The sequence below is a fragment of the Miniopterus natalensis genome, chromosome 11 (genome assembly GCF_054644295.1).
Source record: "Miniopterus natalensis isolate mMinNat1 chromosome 11, mMinNat1.hap1, whole genome shotgun sequence".
Lineage (NCBI taxonomy): Eukaryota > Metazoa > Chordata > Mammalia > Chiroptera > Miniopteridae > Miniopterus > Miniopterus natalensis.
The window spans coordinates 29,808,945-29,821,407 of NC_142091.1; the positions used below are offsets into that span (position 1 = coordinate 29,808,945).

Genomic DNA, 12,463 nt, shown 5'->3' on the forward strand with positions numbered 1-12,463 from the left:
CAAAAACGCCAAGACACATCATCGTTTTCAGATGTGGACTGTGGTGTCTTGACCTGCATTCCCACCCATTTGCCCTGATGCCGTCTTTCTTTTAAGGGTGGTTGTCTAGAAGCAGACTAGAGAATTCAGATTCAAAAAGTTTGTCCCAGCCCTCCTCTGCCTGACTCATTGTGTGGTCTCTCACTGGTGAGTCACCAATCTGTGACTCCGTTTTCATGTCTTACACAGGGCTCAGACTTTGGCTGTTCAGATCCTGAGGACAGATGTCTATGGAGGTGGCATAAGGTTAGTGATGTGCTGGGCTCAAAAGGTTAGCTGGTGAGGACCATAGGCTAGATCTTGGGAATAACTGGGTCCCCTGCCTCTGTTTCCAAGCAGGACACAGCTTAGTTGAGCATCCTGGGAGACACCATTCCCAGAACAGGCTGTTACAAAGATGGGACATAACAAGATCTTGGAATGAGGTTTTTTTTCTTGCCACTAGCTCACCTGAGATCTCACTATGATAAACTGTTATCAAGATTCAAAATGAGCTTTTCAGACTTGGTGGAGCAGGAGTCTCCATCATGGGAATCGACATCTGCTTCAGCAAAGACCAGAAAGGTTCAACAAGAGGAGCCCAAGAGCCAGGACATCTACCTAAGGTTGTTGGTCAAGCTGTACAGGTTTCTGGCCAGACCAACCAACTCCACCTTCAACCAAGTGGAGCTGAAGGTTGTTCATGAGTCACACCCAGCAGCTGCTTCTGTCTCATTCCTGCATGATCTGGAAGATGAAGCTTTCTGGCCTGGAGGGCAAGCCCGCTGTGGCTGTAGGGACTATAACTGATGACATGTGCATGCAAGAGGTGCCCAAACTGAAGGTGTGTGCACTTCAAGTGAGCAGCTGTCCTTGGAGCTACATCTTCAAGGCGGGGGGGCAAGAGCCTCACCTTCAGCCAGCTTGCCCCGAACTTCTGCAAGGGCTGTGGCACTGTCCTGCTCTCTGGTCCTCGAAAGAGCCAAGAGGTGTAAGGCATTATGGCAACGCCCCAGGAACCCTTCACAGCCACACCAAACCCCGTCTAAGCTCCAAAGGCCAGAAGTTTGAGTGTGGAAAGGCCAATGTGCCAGCCGTGGCTACAAAAACTAACCCCAGGTCCTCCTACCTTGTTATTAAAAAGATTTTGGATGCTGAAAAAAATATAAGTTTCAAAAACTAGTATGACAGCACACCCCAAGATACAGGTTTTCAAGGGAAAATATTCGTATATCTTCAGTGCTGGCCCTCACCCAGATCAAGAATAGGGAAAAGGTCAGAGAGGGTGCAGCAGGGTAAGGATGGAGAAGAGATTCCTTTAGAGGGAGCTGCTACTTCTCTTTCCCTTCAAGGGAGGCTAGAGGTGCTGCAGGAGAACATTGAAAGATATTCCTTGCAGGAGGGAGACACAGAGATCTGGTGTCCTAGTCACACCTGAGAAAGTGACTTGCAATCTAGGTGCTGGAACCAGGAGAGAGCGCTGGTGGATTTGGATTGCACTCTCAGAGTTTTCAGGGTAAGGGATACAATTGTTTCCTGGGCATGAGATGTGAGCCAGAAAGAGAACCAACAATCATGTGGTTGGGTCGTCTTAGACCTTGTCTGAAACTGCCTGCTGGAGGAGTGAAGGGATTTAGGCAGGAAAACAAGATGTGCTGCTCCCCAATGCCTCAGTTACAGCAGAGTGTCAAGGGAACTGCAGGATGGAGGTCCCAGAAGGGGACCTTGGAAAAGCCCAGAACTTGACCCCATGAGAAGAATCCTGCCTTGGTCCACCAAAGGGTGCTTTCTTTGGCCAAAGGCCAGGCTCAGGTCAAAGCTGTCCTATCCCCTTGCCCCTCCTCCCAACCACAGCTTTGACCTGAAACATCGGGGGGAGGGGGGGGTCGGACCAGGACGGGAAGAGTCAACACTAAAGTCACATTTCTATTCTGCCATGAGTCATACTCACTCGTCACACTAGTTACACAAACCAGAAAAAGTGGTGCCTGTATCAGTTGTTTATTTTCTTAACTACTAATAAACATCTTCACCTTTCTCTCGGAGCCTGACCATATCCCGACCTTTCCATTTCTTCTCTCTGTCTCATGTTTTGTGCAAGCCTCTATGATAGCAGGCCACCTTGTATGAGAACTGATTGCTTGCCAGTATTCCCCATATTAAAAGATGAGTTCCTTATGGGGAACAACTACATCTTATTCAGGGTAATATTCTCTGTAACCAGTACAGCGGTGGCATATGGTTGGCATGCAGTCAGTTCTTGTTAAATGAATGTATGCACATTGATAAGAAGGATTTGGCAAAAGGGAGACATTTACAGGGTGGGGCAAAAGTAGGTTTACAGTTGTGAGTACACGAAACACAGAGGCTATTCTTGTGTTACTATTTATTATTAACTATTGCATTATTTTCCATACAAACAACTATAAATCTACTTTTGTCCCATCCTGTATTTAGACCTTTTGGATCTTCTCAAATCTCACCAGCTGGGCTGTGCCCATTGGTTCTACTTGCAGCTCCAATCACACTCCCTGAAGATCCTGGACAGCTCTTTGCCCACTTGGGTTTGTTCAGGGGAATCCCAGATATACCCATGAGACAGCACATCCCTGAGGAGGGAAGGAGACATCGACGAGAACAATCTCTCCATCGGAGTAAATGAAAAATGGGAGCTGAGCCACGCCCGGCCAATTTCAACAGAACCCTCTGTTGTACAGGGAACAGTGGAGAAATTGTTCATTCACATCTCATTCTTCAGGAAAATATTCTGACTGCAAATTTAGTGTTAGTTTTGATTTCCTGCCCTGGGAGGAGACTTGGTCAAAAGGCACAAAGTGGGCCTGTGCAGAGGCAGAGGGACTGTGAGGTTGGATAAGAGGAGACCCTCACACTTCATCTTTGTTTCTTAGTAGAACTTCTAGCACGGGGGTGGTGAGCCCAGGCCAGCCCAGCCCTAGCCTTGGGCTCCTCTGAGAACTCCATCCCCTCTTGGAACCACAACAAGATCACCACAGGCGGAAGAGCGAAGGTCACATCAGGCCTGAGGGTCAGTGCCCCTGTCCTTTACTTGCTTCTTGGAAAGGAACAAACACGAAGAGGCCTTGGAGTGCTGGGAATCAGTACTCTCGGCTGGGGCAGAGGGCAGGCAAACCAGGGGTAGAATTCACCCCTCTGTCCCAGGTCCCCTTAAAGAGGACACCAACTGAAATAACCTGGAAAAGGCGCTTGCAGGGCAAAAGCAAAACCAGTTGCTGTCTCAAAGCTAATTTTAAGAATGTTCTTTTCTCTTAAAATTTCATCACCATGACTCATCGAGCGGCATGCCAAGATTCTGAAGCTCTGAGTCAGACTGGGCCCTGGGAGTCGAAGCTCAATGGGGAGTTTTACCTAAATAAAGCCAGCCAGCTGTGATAGATGAGTTAGAAATTTGCTAATTCAGCAGTGCACACGCCCTTGCACCTCTGCTGCTCATAGAGATGCCCACAAGTTCCTGGGGCTGTTACTGTGATATTTTCTCTTAGACATGAGGACTCCCCTTTCTTTTTTTTGAAACTCCATTTAGTATGTTTCCATATCTTCCCTGTTAATTTCCACAATCTGGTCATCACTGCTATAGATATATTTTTTTTATATTTGCAGCTGGAACAGGTGTGATGATAACCCACAAATTTCCAAAAGAATCCAGGGTCCCCTTCTCTAAATGCCAATCAAAGGGAATGATATTTACATTTGGATCTTAGAAAGTCAGAGATGGAAGGAACCTCGGCTCACGTCATCTGCCCTCCCTGTCATTATGTAGATAAGGAATCCAAGACTCAGAGACGTCAACCAACTTGCCCAAGGTGACACAAGCAGTTAGAAAGGGAACTAGACAAAACCCAGGATCATCTGCTCTTGTTTTAATCTCTTCACTTGACTGCCTCCATTTACTTTTTTCTGTATGTCAAGATTAATCCCTAGACTTGAAAATACGCACATCTGGGTATTAGGAATGGAGAAGACCTATAGGAATGAGAGAAGAGGCCATGTTCAGGCTGACTACTGCTCCTCGGTGTCCTTTGAGCTCCAGATCAGTGACCTGAGGAGGTAGCTGCTATAACCATGGTGGCAGGAGGCCTGGAATAGGCCCTGGAGAAAAAAGATGGCTGGTAGGGAGTGGACTGGAGGCAGGGACCCAATCTTGGTTCAAGGATGGTGGCAGTGGGAGGTTAACCAAAGCAGCAGTCAAGGAACTGGCTTCTCAGCTGTCCTTGGGACACATGATGGGTGTCATATTTATTGCAATGAGGGGGTGGGGGGCATGTAGTCAGGTGTAGTAAGACTGCTTTGGGCATCAGGCTAGTGAAGTCAGAACTTTTTTGGTGGCAACAGAGGCCCATTTACTCGAGCTCAGGAGGAAAGGGTTGTTATGGGGATTCAGAGACCTCACAGGATCCCAAGGATAGGTGCCATATGCAGCCAGGACTCTTTAGGCCTAAAAGCAGGACTGTGTCGGGAACGGAAGGGGCTAGCTCTGAGACAGTATAGGAGTAACACTGACTCCCCCTTGAACGGAAGAACTTCATCTTAAAGGCCTGACTATGACTCCATGCTTTCAATAAAATTTCATAACTGAAATTAATCCAGCCACACCCTTAAATGAAAGAATGTATGATGATCATATCTTTTCTTAATGGCATGTTCTGCAAATAGTTTTTTTCCAATTAAATGGCAACTAGAATATTTATGCAAGCATTTGAGTGATCCACTGACTATGGAAAACATCTTGTGACTAAAAAAAACATCTAGTGACTACCCCAGGATCAACCACCACCAGATGATGATCACAAGAAAACTGACGTCATCTCCATTCCCAAGCCCTACACTCACCCCAAGATCCCGATATAAGCCATCCACAGAGCCCCTCGGGAGCTCTGCTTCTCTTTTCTGGTCTTCTCCCTTGTGCACAAGCTCTTTTCAATAAACCTTACCAAATGAGCACTGAGTTTAGTGCTCATTTCTATGACACTGAGACTCAAGAACCTGGCATTCAAGGTCCAGTAACAGCTCCAGGCTCCGTTCTCTGTGGTTTTGTGTTCCTGCCCCTGATCTCTTTCTCACTCTCTGTCTCTCAATGTATCTCTCTGATTTTACACTCACTTTTTCTTAACATCTTTGCTTCTCTCTGTGTACCTGCTCTGTCTTCTTTGTGCTGCCTATAGTCCCCACGTTAGTTTGCACCTGGCCCAGAATGGCCACCCCTTTATTTAATCCATCTCTTAACCTTTAGCTCTGCTTCCATAACTAACTGGCTGTGATTTTTCCAGCTTCTAAAATTGTAAGAGAGAAGTCCAATGAACCCATATCATATTTTTGAGCCTGGTCGTACAAGTCATAGGCTACTGGCCACCCCAAGGATTAGCTGCCCTTGTGTCAGATGTCCAAGCCTTATCCAATTGCTGTGGTCACAGGGCCAGAGGTCTCCAGGCCACAGACAATTAGCAGGGAGTGGGAGCAGTAGCGACTATGGAGGTTTATCAATACACAGAGTATCGAGCTATATATTCCAGCTTTGCTGCTTATAGGACTTGTGACTGTGGGTAAAACTCCTTAAGTCTCTGGACCTTAGTTTCCTTATCTGTAAAATGAGGGAAATAATACCTACTTGACAAGGTTGTTGAGAAGACCAGATAAATATAATATCTAATCAACCCATACCTTGCACATGGCAAATAGTTGCTGTCATCAACTGGTATTGAAGAGAACCCAAGTCTTGGGCATAAACAACACATTGTGGCCTGCTGCCTTTTGAACTTCTCCCTCTTTCGTCTTTCTCCATTTAGAATCTTTTTTCTTTCCCCTCTTGATGTTTCTTAATTTTTCTCTTGTTGTCAGTAACCCAACGCTTGAGGATTTCACAACAGGATGCCCCAGAGCCAACGTTTTCCATTTGGATATGACTTACATGTTTTTCCTTGCTGTCAATAATGTTAAAGGGGTGGAGGGTGTAGTTTACTGTACAGAATAACTCTGTGACCTGGTGGGGTTTTTTTGAAAATTGTTCCAACAAAGGAAGGAAGTTGTCAGTGATGACACTGCTGGCTTTGAAAACATAAATATGAAGGTCTGTGTTGTTGTTTGGCAAAATTCCCAAAATTTCCCACAAGAAGCTCTGGCCAAGTAAGAACCAGCTACAGAGTGCAGAGATATATTTAATAAGAAGCAAAAATTATTCTAGATGCCAGAAATTGTTATAAACAAATGCTGAGCCAAGCATACACAGCCTCCTCTCTATTCCTATCAGTCCCCTATCTGTACACATTGCCAAGTCATCGCCTGGAAAGCTGAATGGGTGAGCTGTGTCCATGAGAATGTCAGGGTGTGAGGACTGGTCTGGGGGGAGGTGGGTTACTGGGGCCTTGGAAAATAAGGAACAGAGCTACAAATGGGGGAAAGGGTCAACAGAGCATGGGGAAGGCAGGCCTGTTCTAGGGTAGAGCAGGGAGATGGGATGCAAAACAGAGGGAGAATCTGTGATAAAAATCTTGGTCATTTCTAACATTGCAGTACAAGCTGCCAGGCCTGGGCAGACTTCATGGGCATGTGAGCTGTGCACATCTGCAGGATCCCACACTCAGAGGGACTTTTTGGTTGGTTGAATGCTCTCCTGTTAATGTATTAAAACTCTTCAGACTTTTTGAACAAGAGACAGACCTCACATTTTAATTTCACGCTGGGACTTGAAAATTATGTTGCTGGTCCTGGCCAGGGAGAATTGAGCCAAAGACTCACTTTCAGAAATGCAAACTGGCTGTAAGAGGGAGGGAAGAGTGGAGTGACTACAGGACAGGGCAGGGCAGGACAGGACAGGACAGGACAGGACAGGACAGGACAGCCATCAAGTGATTTTAGAACCTAATAGGACCAGGCAGAGGTCAGTGACTCGGCTTGAATGGGTGAGGTCTGTGGCAGCAACAGATACCCCAGTAGGGCTGTGCCTTGAAGCCTATGCCTTGGGGCGACATGGCACAGAGTACTGACCTTGGTGGGGATAGCTGCCCTGGTGTCAAGTGGCCACAGAGGTCTCGTGAACACAGCCAATCAGCAGGGAGGGAGAGGAATACAGGCAGAGTGCGGGTAAAGGAGGGTTCCCCACAGACAGGCCTAGATATAGATGCCAGCCTAGCCACTTACAGCTCTTGTGACTTAGGGTGAACGCTCCTTCTCTGAGCCTTAGTTTCTTCATCTGTAAAATGAGGGAAACAATCGCTGTTCACAAGATTGATAAGAAGATTAGATGAGATATAGTATATCAAGTTCCTACCACTTCGCCTGGCACAGGTAAATAATCAGCCGTTACTATTCTAGTCTACTGTTGATTTAAGAAAACTGGAATTAAGAAAAGTAGATTCTAAGCCCATTGGCTGTGACCTTGGGTAAACCACTTTACGTGTCTGAATTTCAGTTTCCTCATAAGTAAGAGGGAAATGAAAACCCTAGTGCCTAAGACAGTGCCTGACACATTGCAGGTATCACTAACATAAATTAAGTGAGTGACTGAAGCTCTGTACCCTGCCACATTGCAGTTAGGGATATGAGAGCTCTGTGCCCAGCTGCAAAGGGCTTTGTAATTATATTATCTTTTTGTTGATTTCAGAGAATCAGATTTGTTACTTATGGGGGCTAAGAATCAAACATGTTCGAGATCACCCCACTCCGAAAATAACTTTGTGTGCTTGCCTGCCTGGATATTTGGGTCAGTCTTTTGTTACTGGCATCAGCACATAGCTAATGAATCCAAATGTAACCAAACTGGGCTGGAAGTCTTTGCATTGCTCCCCCCACCCCAGGCCCCCAAGCTTTTCTTTTCAGAATAAAAGGAAAGTGCTATTTTCACATGGGTTACCACAGATCAAAAAGTGTAATTAAAGACAAGACATTCAATCTGCATGGACGTACATCAAATGGATTCAGAGAATGTCATTTCTTTTCTTTACAGTTCATGAAGCATGTAGAGTATTTGGAGAGGAAAAAAGTCTCATTCATTACCCTCAGAGATGCCAAGAGGGGAAATGACTTATGTACAAATGGTATACATAATGCGCATATTTTTCTTGCTCTGAGTTTACATATCCTATATGGGATAAAAGGAAACCCAGCGTCACCACCATACCAACCGCCTTGGATGAGAAGAGTTCCTGGGCTTCAAGGTTAGAACTTTGGTCACTGGGAAGCCAAAGGTCAGCCTCCCCAAACTGGAGTGACCTTGAGATTGAATGCATTCTTTCTGCCTTGAATAACGGATGTGTTATATGAGTAACAATTGCTACTAAGGGCAACCTGGCTAAGTCTCCACCAAAAATCTGTGCTCCTCATTCCACTGTACAGAATTGTGGCTTCTCAACCTGGGGCGAAGTTTCCTAGGCCTCTAACATTAAGTCACACTGTGAAGATAATTCTTGACAATGGGATGCATGTGGAAGTGATATGTGTACATCTTCTTTGTAGAAATGGAATACGAATCCTTGGCCCATTATTATTTGGATAGTTCGTCTTTTTCTTGTTGAGGTGTAATAGTTCTTTATATATTCTAGTTAGTAGTCACTTATCAGATACATGGTTTGCAAATATTTTCTACCATCTTGTGGATTGTCTTCTCATTTTTTGTTGTTGTTGTATCATGTGATGTACAAAGTTCTTAATTGACGAAGTCCAAGTTTTCTATTTTTTCTTTGGTTGCTTGTGCTTTTGGTGTAATAACTAGAAACAATTGCCTAATTCAAGGTCACAAAGATTTACATTTATATTTTCTTCTAAAACTTTCATACATTTTTTTAACTCTCATATATGAAACTTTTAAATTCATTTAAAGACCATTTAAATTCAATTGTGTATATGAGTCCAAGTTAATTTTGCTTGTGGATATCCAATTGTACCAACACCACTTGTTAAGAGTATTCTTTCCTTATTGAATATTTTGGAGCCTTTGTCAAAATCAGTTGATCAGGGTTTATTTCTGGACTCTCAATTCTGTTCTGTTGATCTATATGTCTACCTTATGCCAGTACTTTGTTGTCTTGATTGCTGTGGTTTTACAGTATGTTCTGAAATCAGGAAGTGTGAGTCCTTCAACTTTATTTTTCTCAAGATTGCTTTGCCTTTTCTGAATCCTTGAATTTCCATTTGAATACTAGGATCAGTGGTCAATTTCTGTAAAAAAGGCAGCTAAAATTTAATTAGGATTGTTTTTTAATAGTGAGAGGTAATCCAGTCACATATATTATCGCTACAACTATGTTACAGTTTATTTTTTTATATTTGTGTTTTCTATTTAAATTGCTTTTTCAGTTCCCCTTTTCTGCTTTTAATTAGTTTTTTAAAGTTTTCTTTATTTCTTTTTTCTTCTGTGTTTAGATTGTATCAGACTCCAGTTCCGTGAAAGTTAGAATGAAACACCCCTTCGGTGGTACATCAATCTCTGAATATAAGACCAGCCGAGGAAGTAGGATTTCCAGCTAATAAAGCAGGTGGGTATTTAAAGTATTAATTATAAAAATAAAAGAGACTTGACAGTATTTGTGTACCAAGTTTATGGAAAGTTCGTACTGCATAAAATTGGAGATAATAATTCTATCTCCTCCCTCTGTGCCACAGGAGAACAAGGTTTTAAAAAGGGAAGTTAAGCCAGTTCTATTCTGTTGGTGTTAATCTTAAACTTTATAGCTCTATTTAAGCAAGTGATTTGAACCAATTCTCAAAGCCTTCGCCTTACCTATTAGCTAAAAGTGACTGGATGAATTTCAGACACAAGAAAACACATAAGGCTGTCTTTAGGTCAATGTTGACTTTTCCTTATTTGTAAAATTTTCTTGCTACACTGAAGCCCTCTGAGCAGATAAAAAGCCACAAGGTGAGATAAAGGACACTGCGTAGCTGCCTCCTTCAGGAGCTCACAGTACCTTTCCTAACCAAGGTCCATGAGAAATCTGTGTAGTTTTCAATAAACCAAAAGAGAGAAAATAATTTCTGTTTAACAGTAGGCTTAGATTTTGTTTACATGGCTCAAAATCCTATTTGCACGTCTTAGCTCTTCAATTCTTTCCTCCTCTACTCACATCCAGTTCATTCTCCTCCCCTGCTGTTCCATCTGTCACATTTTATTAATTCATTTTTTTCATTCACTTATACAGTCAAATGTATCAAGTGCCTTTAAAAATGGTAGGTACCAATGATACAAGGATGAACAGAAGGTATTTCTTTCCCCCGGAGCATAGGAGCTGGTTCTTAAAGGGTGAATGGTCGAAATTTCATGTAAATAGAAGGAATCTGGGCCAGAGTAAAAAGTATGTACAGAATTCTTCCCTATCTGCATGTTTTTTCCCTAATATGCATGGGATGACTTTGGAGTACTGGGTGATGACTAAGAGAGCTCAGGAAAGCCTCTTTACTAAGAAAATTACAGGAAATTCATTCGTTAGCTAACCCTCCAGTGTGGGAAAGAGCCTTGCTGCTAAGGATCCATCTCCACCTTTGGGGTACTGCCAGATGCTTCCTGCAATGAGTGTCAGGAGTATCAAAGAGGGTGGAAACAAAGGAGCCAAGGGATGGACATAACCTTCCAATTAAGTCATTAACTCCTAATCATTGATTGAGATCAAATCACGATTCTCTAAGCCCAATTTAGCTTTTCTATGCAGAAAATTCCTGCCTAGGGCTGAGCAGAACCAAGTTCTGCTGGGTTGGATGATTACTATATAATTGGCGGAGGAAGAGAGGCTCTTTGAGAAAATGCTTACAAAATGATCAGTCAGAAAGTCGAGGCAGGGCCTTGGAAGGGGGCCGTGTAAGTGTGGAGCCCTGAGGCTTGCCTTTCATTAGCTTCATCCATGGGAAGGAGGGAAACGTTTGGGTTCTTCATGCATGTCTGGCCATGAAATCACTGGGATTTGGTTTTCAGCGTGTTGCACAGAACGTAGTCCACCCAGGTATCTTCATGCCACATCCTTCAATATCTCTTTTCTTCAACCCTCTTGGGCGCCAAAGTTCTTAGAACCTGGATTGCAGTTGATGAAGAAGAGGGTGTTGAGTATTACATGGACCTCAGGGTGCAAGTCTCTTCTCTGGGATGGTTGCTATTCCTGAGAACAAGCATCATCATTCCCTTCGGGAAGGCGAGGGCCCGAACCTGCGCAGCCTTCAGAGCCTGGTCCTCTCTGGGCTGAGTGAACTGCTTTGCTCGGGGGTATCAGGCACGTTCCCACGCGGATTCATGGGTTAATCAACTTGAGTTCAGGATTAAAGGCAGTGAACACCCTGAATACTGGAGTTTAAAGAGCCAACTTGGGATCCGACACTTGAATTTAGAGGGATGGGGAATGACATACACAATGTTTCTCTCTCCCACCCAAAATCCCAGGGTTATCCTTATTAAGAAGGAGGAGCCCTACGATGACTGGCAAGAAAGGAATGTCTGAGGAAAATAGTGATTTGCTAATTCACTTAGTATTTCACTTATTTTTTACTTCCTTCCTTTTCTAGGAATTTTGTTTGGCATGGTATGTGCTTAGTCATTTTGCCATGCGTCAGTCAAGGACCTGCAGGCTCTAAGCGCTGATGGGAGCTGGGGCTGCACAGAAGCCCAAGGCACAGGCTCGGCCTTGTAAGCGGTGTTCAGCAGAGAATCAGCCCAAGAGGGTGATGCTGAGCAAACTGCTTAAAATCGAGATGCCTGTTTCCTCCTCTGTTCATTGAGACTAAGGCTAGCGCTTTCCTCAAAGTGTTGTAAAATTACAAGAGATAATATATGTAAAGCACATGGTAAGATGCCTGATAAAAATGTTTAATATTAAGAATTGTTTAATATATTTTTTTAATATATCTTTATTGATTTCAGAGAGAGAAGAAAGGAGAGGGAGAGAGACAGAAACATCAATGATGAGAGAGTCATTGATCGAGCCTGCAACCGGGGCATGTGCCCTGACCGGGAATCGAACCCCAATCACCTAGATCCAAGGTCGATGCTTAACCGCTGAGCCACGCCCGGCAGGGCAAGAATTGTTTAATATTAAGAAAACTTTGAGTTGCAAAGAATTTACAAGGATTCGGGGTGAACAAAGACACAGAAGAGCAGGAAGTTTTGCGTTTGGATGGTTTGGGGACTAGGATGTGATTTGGGGTGGACATGAGGATGAACTTGAGGATGGATGGGTGAATGGGTGGGTGGATGGATGGATGGATGGGTGGGTGAGTGGATCAGTGGTAAAGTAATGACAGGGCAGGAGAGAAGTTGGCCCAAGATCTGTTGTTTTATCTATTCTCAGAAGAAACTTTTTTCATGTCCTATTGGCTTTCATGTCATCCACAGGATGGGCAGAGTGTGACAAAACACTGGTGTTGAGGGGCTTTCTTTCTTTACATTCTCGCATAACCTACAATGAGTAATTCCAGCATAGTGAGGTCTCAACAT

The 12,463-nt window shown here is 43.9% G+C and overlaps 1 pseudogene; it reads left to right on the top strand.

Annotated features, from left to right (window-relative positions):
- Positions 1–566: 566 nt before the first annotated feature.
- On the top strand, positions 567–1,131 carry LOC107532404 (large ribosomal subunit protein eL18 pseudogene; annotated as a pseudogene).
- Positions 1,132–12,463: the final 11,332 nt, after the last annotated feature.